A 25,344-nucleotide genomic window follows, 5' to 3' on the forward strand; every position below is an offset into this window, starting at 1 on the left:
TGGAAATTTTTAATTTTATTATTGATTTAATAGAAGTTAAACTAACAGGTCTGAAATTACTTGTCACCCTTTGATTTCCTCTTTGTGAAATGGGGATAAATTGCACATCTCCATTTCTTAGGGACCTCACCTGAATCCAAAAATGCTCTCACAATTATAACTAAGAGTTTGCTTACTCCTTTTCTGCATCCCTTTAATATAACTAGATCATCATCATCATCATCAGCTATTTTCAATCCACTACAGGATGAAGGCCTCTCTTCAACTTTCCAGTTCCTTCTGCCATCTATTTACTACCCACAAACTCATGAATTTTATTTGTCCATCTCCGTTGTTGTCTTCCAGGTTTTCTTCTAGCTCCTCTTGGGTACCATTCTGTTATTATCTTAGTCCATCTGTCATGTCTTCGAGCTGTGTGTCCTGCCCAAGACCATTTTAGTTCTTTAGTTTTGATAAGAATGTCCTTTACTTGAGTTTGCTGCCTAATCCATGTGTTTCTCTTCTTATCTAACAGTCTGTTTCCCAACATAATTCATTGCATTCTTTGCTGTGTAGTTCTCATCTTCTCATCCATTCTTTTGGTGAGTGCCCAAATTTCACTTCCATAAGTCATGGTGGGGAGTATACATTGGTTCATTATTTTACATTTCAGACAAATTGGGATATTGCTCCACAGTATGTAACTATATTTCCTGAATGCTATCCATCCAAAATTTATTCTTCTCTTGACTTCGAGCCATTTATCATTATTACAGCTAATGACTTGTCCCAGATAAGTATATGACTCCACCTTTTCAATTACTGCTCCTTCAATCATTTCAACCTCCTTCAACCCTTTCTGTGGCATACTTGTTCATCATTACTTTTGTTTTAGACATGTTCATCTTTAGTCCAAAATCCTTACTAACTCTGCATAACTGATTAAGATTTTCCTCTAATTCTTTGGTATCGTGGCTTATGACCACAATGTCATTTGCAAATTGTAAATGGTTTAGGTACTCTCCATTCACATTGACTCCTTTCTGCGACCAGTCTAATCTCCTGAAAGCTTCCTCAAGGGCAGCAGTAAACAACTTTGGAGATATTGTCTCCTTGTCGAACTACTTTCTCAATTTTAAATTTACTACTGTCTTGTCTAATAAAGGAGGTAGCATTCTCATATATTTTCTTCAAAATCATAATATATGGGGTATCTATGCCTTGTCTTTCCATTGCCCGAAACATTGTCTTATGCTGTATGGAGTCAAATGCCTTTTCATAATCCACAAATGCCAGGCATAATGGTGTTTTATATTCATTTGCTTGCTCTTTCGGTTGATTCTCATCAAGTATTCTTTCTAATCTGTTAGTAATGATCCTTGTGAACAACTTGTAGATGTGGGATAACATGCTAATTGGTCTATAATTTACAATTTCTGATTTATCTCCTTTCTTATGCAGCAAAACCATGATTGCCTTATTCCACTCCTTAGGCGTCACACCTTTTCTAATGCATTTTGTGAAGAGCCTTGCCAGTTTTTGTGTTTTCTCTTCCTCCCAATTTTAACAACTCTACAGTAACTTCATCTTCCCCCGGGGCTTTCTGATTCTTCATTTTCTTCAATGCATGTTCTACCTCATCAGGAAGGATATCAGGTATGTTGTATGTGTTACTAATTTGCGATCCATCTTTCCCACTGCTGGCATTATTCCCTCGCTCTTTGTATAACTCTTTATAGTAGTCTTCTGCTATTTGAATTATGTCTTCTCTGCTGTTTATAAGTACATCATCGCTATTCTTCAGTTTCAGTATCATTTGTCTTTCTGTATTACTGCTCATGGCTGCTGATTTAGATCCTTTGTTTTCCCTTAATGTTTGTTCTACTTTTCTTGTGTTAAATTTTCTTATGTCCTCTCTGAGTCTCTGTCTAATGGCTTTGCATAACTCAGTATACTCAATTTTCTCCTTGTCAGTGTTTTTCTTGCTCTTCATTTGTCGTCTTCGGTTCATCATGAGAAGTGTTTCTTGACTAATTTTTTTTCTTTGAATTTCTTTTTACTATAGGTTTCTTAGGCTTTATCACTTTGAGAAAGTTGTAATATTTCTTGTTGATATCTTGGTCCTGAGCCATCTGCAGAAGCTCAAATTTATTCTTAAGTTCCAGTACATACTGCTTTTTCTTTTCTGTTATCTCAAAGACCTTCGTATTATTTACTCAAGTCAGTTTTTTCCTTTCTTTTGTTACATCTATATCAAGTGTGCATCTTACTATTCTGTGATCACTTCCAATATTTACCTTGTTCAGGACAGTAAAATCATTCACGATATATCTTCTGTTAGTGAGGATGAAGTTGATTTCATTAGTTGTTAATCCACTTGGGCTCTTCCATGTGCACTTTCTGTTCACCCTTTTCTTGAGAAAAGTGTTCATTACTGACAATCCTCGAGGTTCTGCAAATTCCACAAGTCTTTCACCTCTTTCACCAATTCCAAAATTTCCTATAATTCCCCTTTCTGCACTATTTTGCTCTTTCCAACCTTAGCATTGAAGTCCCCCATAATGATAGTGTAGTGGGTTTGTTTTCTGATTGTCTGGCAATTTCTGTTTACATTTCTTCAACTTCTTCATCATCATGAAGAAGTCCTTGAGGTTGTCACAGACATTCTCTCATATATGCCAGACAAGCTGTACTTGCTACCTGGGAGTCTAAAACGCTGATGGAACTGATATTCGGTTGACACTCAAGTCAAGTGGACCCAATTTTGGCGAAGTCCGGATGGTCTGTGACAGCCAAATCCTCTGCTTGCACCTTCACGATGGTGGGACTGTTAGTTATCCTGGGTATAACCTTCATGCACAAGTACATGGTGGGTGACCACCCAGGTGTGAACCAATGTAAGCAGGGGGTCGAGGTGTGGCGCCCACACCACATGGAGGAACGCCGCCCCTCTATGTTACCAAGCAGTACTAGGTGGTAGATGACTCATCAACCAGTGAAATACCACCACTTTGCTTATTGGAGGCTTGAAGTGGTGGAACCCATGTTTAGTCTCTAGAGCTAAATGACTTTTGAGGTTATGATGAATGTCGTGGCGAGATCCAATATTCCTTACATTTCGAGGGTACAGCTCTAAAATGGTGTTTGCAGGCCGGCCACTGGTTAGTACACCGGACGGAACCTATTGGTAACTCTCTAGGAGGCTTCCGGATCATCTAGTGTATAATCTTGCTACCTCTACTCTGCCAGATAGTGACTGGAGGGAGTCCGAGTAGTGTGTATGCGGGGAGCATTGTCGTGGCCACGTTATGTCAAGGATCTGGGTATATTCTTACCACATTTACGCCATATCCAAAAATTTCATTACTTCATACAGCATGTCCACCCCACTTTTTCTTACTATTGAATACACAATGAATTGTCAAACTAATAGAGCAAGCTTATCTGCGAAAAGATCTAAACCTCCCAAGGACTTCCTAATTCATTTCACAAATATTCGTGGTCTCAATTCTAATCTCAACGATGTCCATTTCCACTTGCAGTCTGCCAAACCCCATGTACTTTTTCTGACAGAATCTGTTATCGGTTGATTCAATTACTGCTCATCTCAGATGCCCAAATTATTCCCTGTATGATTCCTTTCGCCTCAAAAGTGGTACTTGTGCATGTGTCCGTTCTGATATTCCCTGTCAGAGACTTGGCAATTTGGAATCTCCTCTCTTTGATCTTCTCTGTCTTAAAATCTCTCTACCTCATTGTGTCAAATTCATCTGTTGTCTCTACTGTTCTCCCAACTCCACTAATCACTTGGAGCTCTTTGCAACCTGACTTTCTCCAGTCCAACTTTCCTAACAGAGGTAATTTTCCTTGGTGATTTTAATGTTCACAACTCCAGCTGGCTTCAGTTTTCTAGTCACACCGACCCAGCAGGTCGAGATGCTGAGGCTTTTGCAATTACTAATGACCTAGCACAGATTGTTAATTTACCTACAAGAATACGGGACAATCCAAATCATACAGCCAATACGCTTGATCTTTTTCTCACAAACAACCCTTCTAAGTACACGGTTGAAGTGAGAGGTCCTTTAGGCACTTCAGATCACAACTTGGTGATTGTCTCTTCTCCAAAGGAACCTTTATCTCATGGCTATTCCCAACCTCGTGTTGTTTGGCATTACAAGAATGCAAAATGGGATGACCTGCGAGACTTCTTTTCTTCTTTTCCTTGATCGGATTACTCTTTCAAAACTTCTGATGTCAGCGTTTGCTCAGATCGTGTCAGTGAAATTATTCTTGCAGTAATGGAATCCTTTATCCCACACTCCACTTTAAAATCTCGTCCTTTATCTAAACCTTGGTTTTCCAATAAATGCGATAAGGCTATCCAAGAGAAGGACGTTGCATATCGTAATTGGCTTGTTTCTAATTCTTCAGTTTCATTTTCTGCCTGCACCAAAGCTCACAACAATTGTAAAGCAGTTATTAATCAGTCCAAACTAGAGTTTGAACAGGCTAACAGTAAAAAACTTCCTTCTTGCCCTAATGGTAGTCGAGCATTCTGGTCTCTTGCCAAAGCTATTGGCCGCAACTTTTGCCCATCTCTGCTCCCACCTCTGTCCAAACCAGATGGTTCTGTTATCACTTCAGCCAAGGATAAAGCTGACCTGCTAGCATCCCATTTTTCTTCCAGCTCATGTATTAATGATCTTGGTAAAACACCTCCCACCATTCCCAACACGCTCCATTCACTGCCTCCTGTGGTCTTCCGTCAAAAGGATATTAGAAGGATTTTGATGAATCTTGATGCTAACAAAGCTCCAGGTCCCGATGGTATTTCTCCACTTGTTCTCAAAACCTGTGCTCCTGAACTTACTCCTGTGCTTTGCTGCCTTTTTTCACTTTCTTATTCCAAAGGTGTTTTTCCTTCTGCTTGGAAATTTGCTCATATCCAGCCAGTTCCTAAAAAGGGCGACAAATCCCTCCCATCCAATTATCGTCCCATTGCAATTACTTCTACTCTTTCCAAAGTAATGGAGAAATCAATTAACCGCCAACTCTTAAACCACCTAGAAACCTTCCGTCTAATCAACGATCGCCAGTATGGATTCCGTCAGTGTCGATCCACTGGTGATATTCTGGCTTATGTTACCCATTTATGGACTAATTCAATGGAAAGGTTCGGTGAAGCACAAGTAGTTGCTCTTGACATCTCAAAGGCTTTTGATCGTGTTTGGCATAAAGGTCTTCTAAACAAGCTTCCATCTTATGGTTTGCCAACTGTTTTTAGTAATTGGTTATCCAGTTTTCTCACTGATCGCTCACTGAGGGTGATGGTAGATGGTTCTCTGTCTTCTAACCTCTCCACTAATGCTGGTGTCCCCCAAGGTTCAGTTCTCTCCCCCACTCTTTTCCTCTTGTATATCAATGACCTTCTTCCATTGACTGGAAATCCTATCCATAGTTTTGCCGATGATAGCACATTGCATTCAACTTTCTATTTTGAGAAACCTTGTCCTGCTCAATCAGCTTCAACTTCTCGAAAATCTGCTACCAATTCCTTAAATGCCGATCTTCAGGTAATTCTCCAGTGGGGCAAAGACAACTTAGTTGATTTCAACCCTTCTAAAACTGAGTCTTGTCCTATATCTCGCAAAAAGGATTCTTCTGCTCCTATGCTTATGTTTAGTGACACTCCGATTTCTAGGCAAAATGATATCTCTTTTGGGGATTACCCTGACTTCTAATCTCTCTTAGTACAAGCACATTACAAATATTGCTTCCTCTGCATCTAAAAATCTTGGTTTTCTCTTTCGCTCTTGGCGTTACTTTTCTTCCAAACAGCTGCTCACTCTGTATAAATCGCAAATCCGCCCTGCCATGGAATATTGTTCCCACATCTGGGGTGGTGCCCCCAAAACCTCTCTCAGGCTTCTTGATTCCATTCAGAAGAGGGCAAGTTAGGTTAATTAATGATTCATCTCTAACAGTTTCTCCACTCACTTTCTCATAGACGCACTGTTTCTGATGCATGCCTCTTCTACAGATACTTCCATGGGCACTGTTCTTCTGAATTGGCTTCTATAATTCTCGCTCTCTTTCAAAACAGGCCGAACACGTGCCGCCACCAGCCAACATCCATTTACTGTCCAACTTCAAAGCCACAGAACCAACTTTTCATCTTCCTCATTTATTCATTCAACTGCCGTTTTCTGGAACAACCTTCCTTCATACGTATTTCCTGAAAATTACAATCTACAGAAGTTCAAGTCCAATGTCAACAAATATCTTCTTTCATCTTCTCAACCTCCAACCCAAGCACGGTACTAAGTACTATAGGTTCTAATACCTCTCGTGTTTGGGGTTCACATAAAAAAAAAAAAAAAAAAAATCATGGCTTGATGTTGGTGCACAAATCATTATAACCTTCAGCTTGTACTTCTTAGAAATCCTCAGTAGTAGTCTTGACACCCTTGGTGATGTACTTTTGAATTCCAAGATGTTTTTTATATCTTTATGGACCAGAAACCGAACTCCACCTTCTCTCCTTTCACTGTTTCCATTGGGGTACACCAGATTTCCACTTGATAAACTTATAAGTGATTCATTTCTTCTTCTTGTTTCAGTGAAACCGATGATATTCCTTTTCCAGGTCTAATATCCTATCTTCACCGATGAGTGATCTTATGTTGTAACAGGCCAAGTTCAGTTTCTATGCATGGCAGCCTGGTCATACCCAGAGATTCTTAGCACCTTCTGCTTCCACTCTGATCCTCTAGCTGCCGTAAGAGAGGGAGTGAAAGCCATTGAGGACTGAGGGTCATTTGTTTCATCGTGCTGTTATGTGCTGGAGGGTTTGGTCTTTTCCTCTTCACACTGACCAGGCGTCTTGAAGAGGACCACTCTACACGTTCGTTGCCACCTAAGTGACATAACAGGGCTTACCATCAAGAAGGTGTGAATGAGTGGATTTTAGGGAGGTAGGCCAACTGGACTTCCCCTAAATATTCTGAAATATAAAGATATTGGATCCATCAGTGGTTTAGACTGAATGTCTGATAACACACTGAATGCCTGTTCCCCTCTAAGCCCCATATAACTAGATAGATCCCATCAACCCCAGGTGCTTTTCTTATGTTTAACTTCAACCTCCCTTCCACTTTCCTCTCACAGTTATTACAAAATCATTTAGCTCTCTGTTAGAGCTTGATAAACGTGTGACATCCCCTTCTCTAAAGAATTCCTCATGTGTGAATGTAGATGCAAAATACTCATTGTTTGTCAGCAACCTGAGCATGATCATCAGTTGTTAAACCATCATTATCAAGTGGACCCATTTGATTCATCCCCTTCCTTCTAGAGTTTACTTAAGTAAAGAAGTCTTTTCTGTTTTTCTTTGCATCCTTTGCCAAAGATTTTGCATAATCTGTTTTCACTTGCCTGGTCTTCTTTGTGACTTGATTGCACAGTAGTTTATATCTACCAATGGCTTCTGTATTGCTCGATAATTATATGCATCCCATGCACTTTTCTTCACGGCCACAAGTTTCACAGTTCATCTAACATCCATTTAAGCTTATACTTTGAAGAATATTTCTTAGTTGGTATGAAAAGTCTAGTAGCTTCTATGATTAATTCCTTAAATGCTTCTCATTTTGAATTTGCTGATGCTTACATCACCAGTTGGTCCACTGTATAAAAAAAAAAACTGTCTGTGACCACTGTGGCCACCTTTACAAAAGCAAAATTCCCTCCCTTTACCCTTGATGGTAGTTACATCTTTAAGTAAATCCCAAATGAATACACTGTGATCACTGCCACTTAGTGGTTCTTTTATCTACAGGTCTTAATGCATGAATAATTACTGCTGATAACCAGATTAAGAATATAATTCCTTTTTGTTGCTCTGTATTGGATGAGTTAGGGGTTCATTGGATGACTGTTTGGGAGTAATACTCTTGATCCAATTATCAGCAGTGATTATTCATGCATTAGTTTTAGTATCAGTAAAGGCAAATGTGCAAGAACGCTAGCTTATATAGCATTAGCCAAAAAAAAAAAAATCTTCTCATTTCACCCATACACTCAATCCAAATGTTTGTCTAGTTCTGCATTTATCTAATTAATCTATCAACTTCTACAGTGACAGATGGAAGTTTGTTCCAGTAATCAACCACCCGTTGGCTAAAGGCAAACTTCTGCACATGTATCCTACAACTGTCTTTCCTCAATTTGAATTTATGCCCTTTCGGGCAATTATTCTGAGCAAGAGGAAGAAACCCATCAACATCGAGCATGCTCATACCATTCAAGGCTTTATACACCTCAATCAGATCAACTCACAGGTGCCTAGTCTCCAGAAACTGTAATTTGTAAAACTTAAACCTTTCTTTGTAAGAGCAACCCTTCGTTGCATTCACTAAGCTTGTTGCCCTTCTCTGTACTCGTTCCAGCAGCTCTACATCCTTCTTAAAATAAGGCCTCCAGACCTGTATACAGTACTCAAGCAGTAGCTTGACCATTGCTTTATAAAAGGGGACAATAACCTCCTTATCCCTACAAGCAAAATTCCTGTATATCTGCATGAGGACACCATGACATTTGCAGGACAAGATACCATGAGGTACTCTGGTAGCTTGTCTGCACTGCTCAGAAAATTTCATACCTGACTGCATAATTACCCCCACGTCCTTTTCAATCTCTACCACCGTCAGTGTAGTATCACACAATTGACATGTTATTCTGGGGTTACTGCTTCCTATATGCAGTACTTTACATTTGTCAATATTAAACTTTAGTTGCCACATCTCAGCCCACCTGCTCTACTTTTCTAGATCCTGTTGCAGCACCGTACTGTCATTAGTGTCATTAACAGTCCTGCTGACCTTCATATTGTCTGCAAACTTGAACATTAAGCCTAATATACCATCATCAATATCATTAATAAATACAGAAAACAACAATGGACCCACACTGAACCCTGGGGGACTCCACTAATAACATTAGTCCACAAAGAGTAGTGATCATTGATTGCCACTCTGTCTTCTCCCACTCAACCATCCATTTATCCACAGCAGCAATTTGCCTCCAATGCCACACTGCTCCAATTTGTGCAGCAGTCTTCCATGTGCAACCAAATCAAAAGCTTTCCTAAAATCCAAGTATATCATATCAAAATTATTCTTTGCATCCAGTTCCTTTGTGTCCACATCATAGTATCCAATCAGATTAGCATTAGCAGATGCATATGATGCTAGAAAGCAAGCTTATGCAGCATCAGTCAAAAAAAAAAAAAAAAAAAACTTCCACCCCCCCCCCATTCATTCGAAATACCTGTCCAGCTGAGCCTTAAATTTATTTAGGCTATCATCTTCCACAACAAGGGATGGAAGTCTGTTCCACCAACCAACTATCTGTTGGCTAAATGCAAATTTTCACACATCTATCCTACATATGTCTTTCTTCAATTTTAGTATTTATGCCTTCTCAGGTGATTTTTCTGAGCAAGAGGCAGAATCCCATCAGCATTGAGCATGCTCAAACCATTCAAGGCTTTATACACCTCAATCAGATTACCTCACTGGTGCCTAGTCTCCAGACACTGTAATTTGAAAACTTAAGCCTTTCTTCATAAGAGCAACCCTTTGTTCCATTCACTAATCTTGTTGCCCTTCTCTGTACTTGTTCCAACAGCTCTACATCCTTCTTGATATGAGGCCTCCAGACCTGTATACAGTACTCAAGGTGTGGCCTGACCATTGCCTTATACAAGGTAATAATTACCTCCTTATCCCTGCTAGAAAAATTCTTGTATATCATTGATAAGACACCATGAGCTACTCTTGCAGCCCATCTGCACTGCTCAGAGAACTTCATATCTGCCTACACAATTACCCCCAGGTCCTTTTCATTCTGTACCACTGTCAGTGTAGTACCACAGAGTTGATACATTGCTCTGGGGTTGCTGTTTCCCATATGTAGTACTTTACATTTGTCAATGTTAAACTTCATTTGCCACCTCTCAGCACATCTGCTCAACCTTTCCAGATCCTGTTGCAGCAGCGTAGTGTCCTTAACAACCCTGCCAACCTTTGTATCGTCTGTAAACTTGGACATCAAGCTGGATATACCATCATCAATATTATTCATAAATACAGAAAACAATAATGGACCCAACACTGAACCCTGAGGGACTCTACTAATAACATTAGTCCACGATGAGCAGTGTCCATTGGTGCATGCATACTTGCGTGTACACCAATGCTTGGAGTTTGGTAAATTTGATGAATTTGAGGTATTGCTCAAAACATCAAAGGCAGATATTGTTGGGATATCAGAGACGTGGTGTCACACAGATATAAGGAATGCGGAACTGGAATTTGGGGAATACAATGTGTATAGAAAGGATAGACAGGACAGGAGGGGAGGAGGGGTTATGCTATTAGTTAAGAAACACATAAAATCCAAGGAAGTGAAGCCATTCTACATCGATGGACAGGGCAGTGTCGAGTCAGTTTGGTGTGACATAAGCATAGGGAAATCAAAATTGAGAGTAGGAGTGTGCTATAGGCCTAATGACTCTGATGAGTATAATAAGATATTGTACAGGGAAATGGAGTGGGCCAGTAAATCAGAGAGTCTTATAATGGGGGATTTTAATTTCCCAGATATTGACTGCAATTTGTGGGTTGGTCACGCACACACTAGCCAGGCTTTTGTGGATTTATAGGATGATTGTTTTCTACATCAGCATGTTCGTGAGGCAACAAGAGGGAGCAGTACTCTTGATCTGATTATCAGTAGTGATTCTTCATGCATTAAGAATCTGCAGATAAATGAACCACTAGGTGGCAGTGATCACAGTGTGTTGAAGTGGGATTTACTCAAGGAGGTAACTACCATCAGAGGTAAAGGGAAGGGTTTTTGTTTTCGTAAAGGCGACTATGATAGTCTGAGACTGTATTTAAATTCTATACAGTGGGACCAACTGATGATGTTACCAACAGCAAACTCAAAATGGGAAGCATTCAAGGAACTAATCTTGGAAGCTACCAGGCTTTACATACCAACTAAGAAATATTGTTCAAGGTTTAGGCCTAAATGGTTGTAAGATGAACTAATGAGACATGTGGCAGAGAAGAAAAATGCATGGAATACATACAAATTAATGGGCGACATGGAAGCCTATGATAGATATAAGTTGGTCTGTAACCAAGTCACAAAGGAGATTAGGCAGGCAAAGGCAGACTACGAAAAATCTTTGGCAAAGGATGCAAAGAAAAACAGAAAAGAGTTCTTTACCTGTTTAAACTCAAGAAGGAAAGGGATGAATCAGATTGGTCCACTGGATATTGATGGTTCAACAGTTGAGGATCCTGCTCAGGTGGCTAACAATCTAAATGAGTATTTTGCATCTACATTCACGCATGAGGAGTTATTCAGGAAGGAGAATGACGTAGGTAAAGTAGACATTGGCAGTGAGCTAGATGATTTTGTAATAACTGAGAGGAAAGTGGAGGAGAGATTGTTGAGGATAAACATAAAAAAGGCACCTGGGTGGATGGGATCTATCCAGTTATATTAAAGGAGGCAGCAAAGGAAGTAAGCAAACCCCTAGCCATAATTTTGAGAGCTTCTTTGGACTCAGGGGAGGTACCCATAGACTGGAGATGTGCAAATGTAACCCCAATTCACAAAGGAGGATCACAGGCTGACACAAGTAATTATAGACCTGTTAGTTTAACTTCTGTTCCAGGAAAATTAATGGAGGCACTGGTTAAAGAAGCACTGCAGCATCATCTAGACAAGAATTCAGTTATAGCTCAGACGCAGCATGGTTTTGTTAAGGGCAGGTCTTGCCTGACCAATTTGATTGGATACTATGATGTAGTCACAAAAGAACTGGATGCAGGGAATAACTTTGATATTATATATTTGGATCTTAGAAAGGCTTTTGATACTGTTGCACATGGAAGACTGCTGCACAAATTGGAGCAGTGTGGCATTGGAGGCAAATTGCTGCTATGGATAAAGGGATGGTTGAGTGGCAGAAGACAGAGTGGTAATCAATGGACACTGCTCAATGTGGACTAATGTTATTAGTGGAGTTCCTCAGGGTTCAGTGTTGGGTCCGTTGTTGTTTTCGGTGTTTATGAATGATATTGATGATGGTATATCAAGTTTAATGTCCAAGTTTGCAGATGATACAAAGGTTGGCAGGGTTGTTAAGGACACTACTGACACTATGCTGCTGCAACAGGATCTGGAAAGGTTGAACAGATGGGCTGAGAGGTGGCAAATGAAGTTTAATATTAACAAAAGTAAAATACTACATATCGGAAACAGTAACCCCAGAGCAACGTATCAACTCTGCGGTACTACACTGACAGTGGTGGAGAATGAAAAGGACCTGGGGGTAATTGTGCAGGCAGATATGAAGTTCTCTGAGCAGTGCAGACGAGCTGCAAGAGTAGCTCATGGTGTCTTGTCAATGATATACAGGAATTTTTCTAGCAGGGATAAGGAGGTGATTATCCCCTTATATAAGGCAATGGTCAGGCTACACCTTGAGTACTGTATACAGGTCTGGAGGTCTCATTTTAAGAAGGATGGAGAGCTGTTGGAACAAGTACAGAGAAGGGCAACAAGATTAGTGAATGGAACAAAGGGTTGCTCTTACGAAGAAAGGCTTAAATTTTGCAAATTACAGAGTCTGGAGACTAGGCACCGGCGAGGTGATCTGATAGAGGTGTATAAGGCTTTGAATGGTTTGAGCATGCTCAATGCCAATGGGATTCTTCCTCTTGCTCAGAATAATCACCTCAGAGGGCATGAATTCAAATTGAGGAAGGACGGATGTCGGATAGATGTGCGGAAATTTGCCTTTGGCCAGAGGGTGGTTAGTGGAACCGACTTCCATCATTTGTTGTTGAAGTTGATAGCCTAAACAAATTTAAGGCTCAACTGGACAGGTATTTCGAACGAACGGAGGGGTGAAATGGGAGTGGTGTGTGTTTTTTTTTTTTTTTTTTTTTTTTTCTGGTTGATGCTGAATAAGCTTGCTTTCTTGCATCATATGCCTCTACTAATGCTAATTACCACTCTGTCTTCTCCCCCTGAACCACCCCTTTATCCATAGCAGCAATTTGCCTCGAATGCCACACTGCTCCAATTTGTTCAGCAGTCTTCCATGTACAACAGTATCAAAAGCCTTTCTAAGATCCAAGTATATAATATCAAAGTTATTCCGTGCATCCAGTTCTTTTGTGACTGCATCATAGTATCCAATCAAATTGGTCAGGCAAGACTTCCCCTTAAAAAACCATGCTGTGTCCAAGCTATAACTGAAGTCTTGTCTAGATGATCCTGCAGTGCTTCTTTAACCAGTGCCTCCATTAATTTTCCTGGAACAGAAGTTAAACTAACAGGTCTATAATTACTTGTGTCAGCCTGTGATCCTCCTTTGTGAATTGGGGTCACATTTGCACATTTCCAGTCTATGGGTACCTCCCCTGAGTCCAAGGAAGCTCTCATAATTATGGCTAAGGGTTTGCTTACTTCCTTTGCTGCCTCCTTTAATATAACTGGATAGATCCCATCTCCCCCAGGTGCCTTTCTTGTGTGTATCTTCAACAATTTCTCCTCCACTTTACTCTGTTATTACAAGATTATCTAGCTTACTGCCAGAGTTAAATACACCTCTGCCATTCTCATTGCTGAACAACTCCTCATGTGTGAATGTCGATGAAAAATATTCATTTAGTTTGTTAGCTACCTGAGCAGGATCATCAACAGTTGAACCATCAATATCAAGTGGACCAATCTGATTTATCCCCTTCCTTCTAGAGTTTACATAAGTAAAGAACTCTTTGCTGTTTTTCTTTGCATCCCTTGCCAAAGATTTCTTGTAATCTGTCTTTGCTTGCCTAATCTCCTGTGTGACTTGATTGCAGACCAGTCTATATCTACCATAGGCTTCTGTATCACCTGATAATTTATATGTATCCCATGGATTTTTCTTCTCTGCCACATATCTCAGTAGTTCATTTGACTTCCATGTAGTTCTTAGCCTTGAACTGTATTTCTAGTTGGTATGAAAAGCCTAGTTGCTTTTATGATTATTTTCTTGAATGCTTCCCATTTAGAATTTGTTGGTAAGAACATTAGTTGGCCACATTGTTTACAATTTAAAAACTGTCTGAGACCACTGTAGTCTCCTTTACAAAAGCAAAAACCCATCTCTTTACCCTTGATGGGAGTTACATGTTTAAGTAAATCCCACATCAATACACTATGATCACAGCCACCTAGTAGTTCTTTTATCTGAAGATTCTTAAAGCATGAATAATCACTGCTGATAATCAGATCAAGAGTATTGTCATTTTTTTTTTTTGTTGCCTCTCTAACATGTTGCTGTAAGAAAACAGTCATTCAGTAAACCTACAGAAGTCTTGCTGGTGTCAGTGACTAACCCTCAAGTTACTGTTAATACCTGGAAAGTTAAAATCCTTCATTATAAGACATTCTAATTTACTGGCCCACTCTATTTCTCTGTACAAATTTTCATTGTGTTCATCACAGTCGTTCGGCCTATAACACACTCCTGCTCTAATTTTTGCTTTGCCTATGTCACACTAGACTGACTCACTGATGCACTGGTCATCCATGTCAATTGGATGCACTGCCTTAGATTTTGTTTCTTAACTAAGACCATAATACCCCCTCCTCTCCTATCTGGCCCAGGGTGCAAGTGTTCTCTGGCCAAGTGATCTCAGTGCATTCATTAATGCAAAGTTTCTAAAGAGCATTTGTCATATACAAATTCATTTTTGTTCTGAATACTGTTTTCCTCATTTTCTGTTAGAGTAGTTCTTTCACTCTACAAGAAGTAGGCTCAGAAAGGAAAGACACCGTTCTGTTTCTTTTATCACTATCATGACTAACTAATTGCTTGGTCACCTCATGGCACTACTCCTGCCTCCCCATGGTGAGGCTAGAAACCTGGAAGGAAAAGTTATTCTTCCAGGACTAAAAGGAGTAATCATGGTAAATGAAAATTTCCCTCTGCTAAAGACTGCAAAACCGATTTTGACAATCCAACCCCAAAAAGGATGAAAACATATGTACCTCAAATATAATTTCGAACTTTCCTTATACTGCATTCACTAATGAATTAGTCTCTAGGTATGTTGCCACCTTTCTATATTAAAAAATGCTTAGAATCTGCAGCTGGATCACCTAAAATGGTACAAAGACAAATATTCTGACTTACTAGTTGAAACCATCAGCCCCAAACATTGAGTATTTCCAGAAACTTGTTATTTGGTGGGGTTCCTACCAAGCTGTCACCTCATGCCACCCTTAGCACCTCCAAAGGTGCCATTTATAAATGGGACCTTTTAAATATCTCAGAAGAGGAGATTGTTCAAGAACTACAGTACCATAAAGTTACTCAAGCAAAGATGGAGAATTTGTTCTTACTAGTAACATCATTCTTACTTCCTCTTCACCAAACATTACTTCATCAGTAAAAGCCAGATACTTAACCTGCTGTATTCATACCTATATACCCAACTCCACATGGTTCTACAAGTGTCAGAAGTTTGGGAATTCCCAAACTGTCTGCCGAGGAGATTCAGTTTGCTCAAACTGTGGATCAAAAAACATGTTCAAACTGATTGCAGTGCTGAATCATCACAATGTCCAAACTGTAAAGCCTTTTCTAAATCCTGTGAGCAATGGAAGCTGTAGAAAAAAAAATCTAGAAATACAAAGTAGAGAACAAAGTCTCATACCCAGAAGTAAGTAAATATGCCAAAACGTACATATGCTGAAGCATCCCAGAGATACCATACCGTTTCATCTCAAACAGATACATCAATTTCCTCCAAAAATGCCAATTTCCAAATGGGCTTGGTCACTGCTATCATCTGCATCACAATCAACAAAACAAACTATAGACAGGATGAAAAATACTCCAATCTCAATCAAAATCAACTCCAGTAATGCCAGACCACATTGAAAATCCAGATTGTTAGGAAGAAACCACTGACACCACAGCTCTATAGCTGTGATGCCATTGCAGAGAATAACTATGATGAACCCATTCTAGATCTTCATGCTGAAGACAACATAGACATATGTCCATTCTTCCCAAAGAAGGATAAAATAAAAATTAACTGTTATAAGCAGAGCACCCTGAGAAATCTATTGCAGGGTCAACCTGTGCAATAGATCTTTCAATCCACTCTCCTATCCTAGAGGGATCCTCAGTCTCCCTGATTCTTGATCTTGATGTGAAACTTATGGCATTAGCCATATGGTGCAAGGAAGCCTGAGGCTTATGCTGCACCAGCCAAAAAAAAATTTTCTGAGTTACCCTGAGAGAGAGAGAGAGAGAGAGAGAGAGAGAGAGAGAGAGAGAGAGAGAGAGAGAGAGAGAGAGAGAGAGAGAGAGAGAGAGAGAGAGAGAGAGAGAGTGTGATTGATTGATATTGATATTTATTACTTAAAGCGATCCCAGCCAACCAATGGCAACTCTGCTGTCAGTTAAACATAATTTAGCAGTACTCTTATATACGCCCTCTCCTGTTTGCCCAAGTACAGGGAGGGAAAAAACCAGCCATGACCAAAAAAGATTGATATGAACAAATTGAAAAATAATCAAATTATATAAAAAGTAAAATATACATATAATTAAATTTCAGACAAAGTCCAAACTTCATTGGAAAGATCTGCACCTGTTCACAGTCTGTTGGAAAGCCAGCAGCGCTAGGAGCTGCCAAGAAGAGAAATTCCAGTGCAAGGAGCTGCCGAGAGCAGAAATTCCAGGACAAGGAGCTGGAGTTGCAGTGAATATAGCAGACTCAAGCCTCCACGATTTCACAGAATTGTAGGTAATTCGGCATACACCATACTGCATTACAAATCCAAGGCTTCCAGATGCAGGAGTCTTCCACCTAAGAAATATTGCAGTTGCAAAGGCTTGGAAAGCCAAGATGTTCTCCTGTTTATCAACTAGAATTGTCTCGCAGCCTTCTGCCATAAGATTGAGATTACTAACCCGAGATACTAATTAAATTCGTAGATCACAGTACTCCTCACAGTTGTACATAATGTTCCCATGATTCTCTTTTGCCACAATGGCAACTAGATCTTTCATTAATTCCTAAATCATGCAACTTTGCATTAATCAAATCATGACCAGTTAATAAGAACATAGCTTGTAAGTTTGGGGCAAACCATTTGAATTTTATCGAGGCTGCATTTCTTAAATCTGGGAAGAATTTTTGTGTAATCTGCCCTTTATCACAAACACTCCAATGCTCTTGCCAGACTTTTACCAAAGCATCCCAGCTTCTTGTCCTTTCCTTCCTGGGATCTGCCAAAATGTCCACATGTATATTCAGAAAAGAACAGGGAATGCCACAGCAGATGAAGTAAGCGAATGCACAATACAATAAATGGAGATCAATAGGCAATTTTCCTGTTACAATCTGCAAAGATGGGATCAACACAGTTCTGCATGCCATGCACATCCTAAGGAGCATTCCTCTTTGAATGGAACAGTTTTCTAGTAAATAGTTTTCCACTTACACGTTCAAACCAAATTGGTGCACCATACGTTACCATGGGGATAAATACATTCATATAGCAAGTTCAGCGCCTTACCATTTTTTCCCCAGCCAATTCTAGTGATTCAAATAATCATCCCAATAAATTTCCTCACCTTTTCTGATAGTTAAGTAATATGTGAGTTGAAAGTCAAAGATCCGTCAAACATAATGCTAGATATTTTAATTGCCTTGCCGATTTTAGGCTTGACCCATTCATTCTAACAACCAGGGGTCTTCTACTCAAAAATTGATCCTTAAACACCATTGTCCTTGTTTTGGTTCCTGATACAGTCAGTTTATGTAACCTACACCAGTTATTAAGTTCAAACAAAACCTGCTGTGACCTGGTTTCTAGTTGCATCCATGTATTTCCTTCAATAAGCAACACAAGATCATCAGCATATGCCACCATCTCTGTATGCTCGAAGTCCCTATGCAACCAGTCTTCCAAAACTAGGTTCCACATTACAGTGGTCCAAAAACCGATCCTTGTGGGCATCCCCTAGTCACCTCTCGTACAATAGTCAACCAACTACTTAACAGTCACTGTGTGGTGCGTTAAGTAGTCCTTTACCACCCTAAAGATCTTAGTTGAACAGCCTGCAAGTCTCAACATCATAAGAATGCTGCTCCATTGAATGGAGTCAAAAGCTCCCTCAAAGTCAATAAAGATTCCAAGGACATACTTACTGTTCGAGCCTAATATATAGTTTCGCAATGCCCAAAGCGCATCTTCTGTTCCACGACCTGGAGTAAAACCATATTGTCTGCCAGGCCAGCCTAAGTTTTTTTTCAGTATAGTCAGTAATCTGTCTTGCCAGCATCCTTTCAAACACCTTTCCTAATCCAGGGAGGAGGGCAATAGGTCGATAAAGTCACGGATCATTCTTTGGCCTAGATGGTCCCTTCAATATCAGCTTTAATAGGGCATCCTTCCATGTTGATTGAAAGGCCCTGTCATGCAGGCAGCTATTAAAAGCTTCAAGAAGGATCCCTGGTATCAGTCGATGAGCCCCTTTATTGACCTCTCCTTCAATGAGGTCCATCCCTGGGCACTTATTGTTGCTTATGCATTGTACTGCATCACAGAGTTCAATCAGGCTAAAGGGATCCTAGTCATGTACCCCAGAGTAAGCATGATTAAGCCTTTTCATCAACATCTGTTCCTCATTGTCTTGCTCAGAGATAGTATCTCCAATCAAATGGTCCAAAATCGCAGACATACTTTCTCTCCAACTCGTACTTTCCTGGTCAACACCTCCAATAGAGTATGCTGTATCTCCATTATATATTTTAGTCTTGCCAGTGTATAGCTTATATACAATTCCCCATGGGTTCTCATTGCCCACTGTTCTAACCAATGTTCTCCAGGCAGTTAATTTTGATTTAGATATCATATGCATGTATGCACTCCGTATCCTCTGATACTCTACTTTAAGTACATTAACTTCCTCCTCCCCATTGTTATGCTTACTTCTTTGATACCTTTTCTGCACTTTATGAACCTGCTTCCGAAGTTGGCTTAACTCACCAGACCACCTTTAACTGGAATCCTATTACAGTTCTTTTGCTTCATAGATGTGCTGGAAGCCTCAAAGAGAGAGTGCTGAAGTAACTCCACTGCATTCTCTCCAGACATCTGACTGAATGCCCAGATTCCCAAGTCAGACATGAATATATTCGTCAAACCTATTCCACTTTGCATTTTCGATAGCAAATCGTCGTAACCATTCCTGAGACAGAGCTAGTTTTGTTATATCCCTGACAGAAAATACAATGGCCCGATGATCAGAGCAGATCCAGTCTGCTCTTAATCGTCCACGATACCAGCTGCTCTTACGTTACAGATTGTCAAGTCAATATTTGATTCTCCATTAACAGTGAGGAAAGTACTATCTGAACTTGGTAGATTTTGTATAAACAATCCACAACAAGCCAAGGATTCATCTAGTTGACGACCACGATCATTTGTAATTCTATCAAACCACGATGCTGATCTTGCATTAGAATCCATTGCAAATATTACTGAATTACTACCCAAGCGATTTTGAACCAGTTCCATGTACCTGATGTAGAAATTAATGTCTGTTTGTTGAGTGATGACAATACATACAACATAGATGGAATGATGCAAGATCTGACTGTACCCCTATGCACACCATCTGTGAAGAGCACAACGAATTTATAACAGTAATAACTATGTCCTTATTAAACACTACAGTTGCATCTCTTAAGTCTGGTTCATCTACACAAAGTACACGTACTGAAAGTGGATATCCTATAGGTCGACCTTTCAATAAGTATGGTTCCTGTATGCAGGCTATATGAATATTCTGTCTGCTGCACACTAGTCTAACTTCATCAGCCACCAATTTTGATCTCTGAGCATTAATCTGTAGTATACATAGGTTACCATTTGATTTTGCATTGTACTGATTAAGAATTAAGTGATTATCAATATCTGTCATTAACATTATCAAATTGCCGTGCACTTTCTTTGACCAACTCAAGTGCGTTCAAGTATTCTGGACACTGTTTACTCCTTACAGAATGATTTGCAGCTCGAATCTTTGCCGTACTATTGGAACAGATCGGTTGTTCTTGCTGATGAGTACAAAATGTGTAGGAGTGTCCTACACCTGCACAGTGACTGCAGACAGGCTCTGTGCGATAACATGTTCTGGCTGTATGACCAAATCCCTGACAATTGTAGCGCAAAGTAACTAAATGAAAGTCATTGAACTTATACGAAATGAAGCCAATGAAAATCCTACCATGCAGTAAAAAATGACTTCTAATATGCCTTGACACCTCGAGGACCCAATTATTTCCTGTTTTTGTTTTATTAATACTACAAAAACGGACAAATATCTCCATCTTCACTTCCTCCTTAGAGATGTTCATATTTAGTAAATTTTTGTTTTATAAGTCTTCTAACAGGTCTTCCTTGTTGATTGTTTTTTCCACATCATACAATATTATTTTTTGCCCTGGCTGTTTTGGAGTCGAGAGAATCCGCCCAATCGTTTAATGCTCTCACATTCCTTTAACTCTTGTAGCTCCTTTTCTGTTTGCATCTCCAATACCACACCATTATCCCTAATCTTCTGAAGCCTCCTTATCCTAATTTTCTTTAAGCTGCTTTTAAGCTCTTTAGTTACTGCTGAATGCACCTCATCACTATTTTTCAATCTTGATCCCTCAGCTGCCTTCACTATCAGAACATGTCCTCTTGTCCCATCCAATGACGAGGAAGACAAGCACACCTGACTTTAATTTCTGCCCTTAGTTTGCCTTCGTACCTTGATGTACACCTGATTCTGAGGTGTTTCATGCTGGATTACCTTACTGTATAGTTCTCTTACCATATCACTATCTTTATTTTTCAGCCCTTCAATTTTTTGTTTGTATTCTTCCAATTTCACCTCCAAAGATGTAATTTTATCCTTTAAGCATTTATTTTCTGCTCCCAACAAGGAAGCATTAAACAGTTCCTTAGTAAGCCAGTCTTCCTTGATCTGAATCTCTCTCAGTTGTTTCTCATTCACATCTAGTACCCTCTCTAAGCCAGTGACCTTCTCCTTTAGACATTCATTTTCAATGCCAACATCATGTAGAGCACTTTCAAGTGTACGCCATCTTGAAAGCACCCCATTTATAATCTTCATACCAACACATTTTTTCTCCTGAAAAAGAAATTCCTCCAGGTCCTTGCGCAGGCAGAGAAAAAGCTCACTAAATGTTTTAAAAGATATTTTCTTAGCTAAATCTACAGGTTCCCTTGCACGATCCAGGTAAAAATCCCCTTGATCTAGCATACTCTGTGTTCCATCGCATGGAGACAAACCAAGGGAAACAGTTAGTGTGCATTTCATCTTCTCCAAATTCCTATTTGCCTTGGCTAAGTCAAGATCCTTCTGAACATTGTGCATAGTATTTTTCAAACTGTTACTTACTTTGGAACATTGCACACGTTTACCTTTGGCACTTTTCCTAGGCTGAGGAGATCCACTGCATGACGACGTAGCCGTGCCCCGCGAGGTAGGGGTGCCCCTTGAACTGTCATCCATTCTATTAGATCTATTTTGAAGCCTAACTGCTCTAAAACAACCGGGAGACCGACTTCTGGAAGATAATGGAGTAACCATCCCCAAGTCACCAGTGATCTGCAAACCTACACTTCTGCTTTCCTCTTCAGTATCTAGTTTCATTAATGTTCCATCAGTTTTATTCTTAACGTTCTTTGGCCTACCCTTTCCAGAACTTCTTTGCATTGTTCTAGCAGATATTGCATCTTATTTTCTCGTGACTTGTCACAGACATGTAGATTTCATTATATTCATCCTCTCCATTATCAACTTCCTCATCCCCAAATCCAGTCATATCTCTTTTGCTATTTATAACTCCACTAATTTCTCCAAGATTATTCAATTTGCCTGAACAGATTGCATCTAGAACAACCTTGTCATTTGAAGATCCTAAGCAATTATGGAATAATTAATCTTGATTATTCTCTGCTGTGAGAGAGCAAAACTCATTCACCAATGTCCCATTGACATCAAAATCACTCTTTTCCACCCAACAATATTTTTTTGTCCTTTGTTTCCATAACTACCATATTTTCCTGTGTTTCCATATCTTCAACTAAACCCATACATCTGTCCCCTAACTTATCATCCAAATGTCTTTCTCTAATCTTACCTTTATCCTTTGTGCCTTCTCAACCCTTAGCCATTATCCTTTGGTGAGAATCCGCAAATGTAAACTTTGAGCAAAGTAAACGGTAGTACAGCTTATGCTACCTAAAGCTTATTGAATCCTCCTTTACAGTTTACATTATTTCCTTAGATTTAAACCTTGTTACACAGAACAGTAAGACCATTATCATTAATTAATTATGGTCTTCCAGTCTTTAAACATCAGGATTTTAAATTATAGCCAGTTAAAATTTAAGTATTTGTGCTATGCTGTAGCATAGGTATACAATCAACTGACGGTTAGAACGAAGAATGTTCCAACTGTCAAAATAGCCTAATGTCTTTAAGTAGTTAAATATTACCTGATATCGTGAAAAAACACTCAATCATACTACAATATAACTTTGTTAACAAGATGATTACCAAGAAAATCAAATAACTTCTTAATACCACATTTTCAAGATAAAATTCAGGAGCACATAACTGCTTTCAGCATAGACAGCAGCCAGTCAGCAACAGAGAGAGAGAGAGAGAGAGAGAGAGACAGAGAGAGAGAGAGAGAGAGAGAGCGCGTGCGCGCCAGGGTAAGAAGTAGTAGGGAATCACCAAGGAGAAGAATGATGATATCCAGCTCAGGACCCTGGGTGTGCCAAGCCCATACTCACCAGATGTGAGCCCCTGGGGTTTATTTCAGTTTAAAATATTACTGTTCACAGCTTCTCTATATGCTGGCTTGAGCCATATACTTTGGTTATTTTCATTGCTCTATAACTATCCCAATCTGTTTTTCTCTATTAAACTAGGCAGTTCTTTGTTCATCCACCTTGGCATATACAAGTAGGCTTTTTGCTGATCCCGCCTGTATGTAGTTCATTGCATCATAATGGCCTCCAATAAGAACAATAACTGTGGTAGCCATAATTTTTTGTGGCTACTGGATAAACCTTGTACCAAGTTTCTCAAAAGTACTGTGGAATAGCAGACTTTTTTAGTTATCATACTGTTGTTATTATAATACAACGCTATAGTTGTACTGTTATTGTAATGGTTAGTCACAATCACATGGGATAGTGACTTTGCTCAACCATCTTTTATTAAGTTTAGTAGTTGTTTGATTTCATATGGTCGAAAATTGTTGCTAAGTTATTTTCATATATGTCAAGTTGTTTGTTTTGTTTGTTATTTGGTTTTTAGGAGCATTAGCAACTAAGGCCATATTGCTCCAGGATATGCGGTGGTCATTCCCTGACCTTTCCGCATCCTCTGTATTTGTGGTGACGGGCTCGAACCCCGGTCTAATCAAGAAGCGTGTGCTACGCACTGCTGCTCCTGCCCACCTGGCTACGGAGGCACCCATATATGTCAATCACATATTTTAATACTTAATATATGTCAGTTGCATATATCACAATTGTTATATTGTTCTCCTCTCCACAAGGAGAACAGCCAGAATCCAGATCTGAAGCTTGGCTGACTTGTTTAGATTTTGAGTGAAACTGAATTGTCCATGCTGTAATTTTACACCATAAACTCCTTCAACAGATTTGAATATTAACTTGTAATGTTTCTGGTAACAGAAAGTGCCGAATTGGTAATTTATTAAGGTTAAAAGGAAAAAAAAGAAAGAATAAACTTTTATCTGAACCTCTTAAATTAGCTGCAATAAAATATAACTATAGTTAAGTGCTTCAGGTGTATATTATATTAACAAGACCTAGAAAAGTTAGAGGTGCTGAGAAAAATAGCAATTGAAGTTTAACATTGATAAATGCAAAGTACTGCATATGGACAGCAGTAATCCCAAAGTAACATAACAATTAGGCAATGAGACACTTGAAGTCGTGATGAACAAAAGAGATATTTGTACAGTTTAAAATGAAGTTTTTGGAGCAGTGCAGACAGGCTGTTAGGATGGCTCATGGGGTTTTGGTCAGTGATATAGGAATTTTGGCAGCAGGGACAAAGAGGTGATTATCCCATTGTATAAAGTAATGGTTAGGCTGCATTGTATAAGGCAATGGTTAGGTTGAGTACTGCATAAGATGTCTGGAAGCCTCATGTTAAGAAGGATGTGGAGCTTTTGGAACAGGTGCTGAGAAGAGCAAAGTGATTAGTTGAGGACTAATCACTCACTCTTACCATTTAAGGACTTCAATTTTGCAAATTGCAGTGCTTGAAAACTAAGTACAGTAAGATACTTAATGATTTTGTAATAACTGAGAGCAAAGTGGAAGAGAAATTGTTGAAGTTAAACGTAAGAAAAGCACCTGGGGTGGATGGGATCTATCCAGTTATATTAAAGGAGGCAGCAAAGCAACTAAGCAAACCTTCAGCCATAATTATGAGAGCATCCTTGGACGCAGGGGCGGTTCTCATGGACTGGAGATGTGCAAATGTATCCCCAATTCACAAAGGGGGGATCGAAGGGTGACATGAGTAATTACAGACCAGTTAGTTTAACTTCTGTTCCGGGTAAAATAATGGAGTCGCTGTTTAAAGATGCATTGCAGGATCATCTAGACAAAACTGCAGCAATAGTTCAGACACAGCATGGGTTTGTTAAGGGAAAGTCTTGTCGGACAAATTTGATAGGATATTATGGTGTGGTTACAAAGGAACTGGATGCAAAAAATAATTTTGATATCATATATTTGGATTTCAGGAAAGCTTTTGACACTGTTGCGCATGGAAAACTATTGTACAAATTGGAGCAGAATGATATTAAAGGTAAGTTGCTACAGTGGATAAAAGGATGGTTAAGTGCAAGAAGACAGAGGGTGGTAATCAATGGGTGCTGCTCTTCTTGGACTAATGTTATTAGTGGAGTCCCACAGAGTTCGGTGTTAGGTCCACTGTTGTTTTGTATATTTATCAATGATATTGATGAAGGTATATCAGGCTTAATGTCGAAGTTTGCAGATGATACAAAGGTTGGCAGGGTTGTTAATGACAGTAATGGCAGTGTGCTACTGCAACAGGATCTAGATAATTTGGGCAGATGGGTTAAGAAGTGGCAACTGAAGTTTAACCTTGACAAATGCAAAGTACTGCATATG

At 39.5% G+C, this 25,344-nt stretch overlaps 1 protein-coding gene across 1 annotated transcript in view; it reads left to right on the forward strand.

Annotated features, from left to right (window-relative positions):
- The window catches only part of LOC150088330 (uncharacterized), a 243,664-nt gene that overhangs the window by 198,031 nt on the left and 20,289 nt on the right, over positions 1-25,344 (forward strand). The window lies entirely within an intron of this gene.

This window comes from Mastigoproctus giganteus, chromosome 3 (assembly GCF_048544385.1).
Source record: "Mastigoproctus giganteus isolate SK-2022 chromosome 3, ASM4854438v1, whole genome shotgun sequence".
Classification (NCBI taxonomy): Eukaryota; Metazoa; Arthropoda; class Arachnida; order Uropygi; family Thelyphonidae; genus Mastigoproctus; species Mastigoproctus giganteus.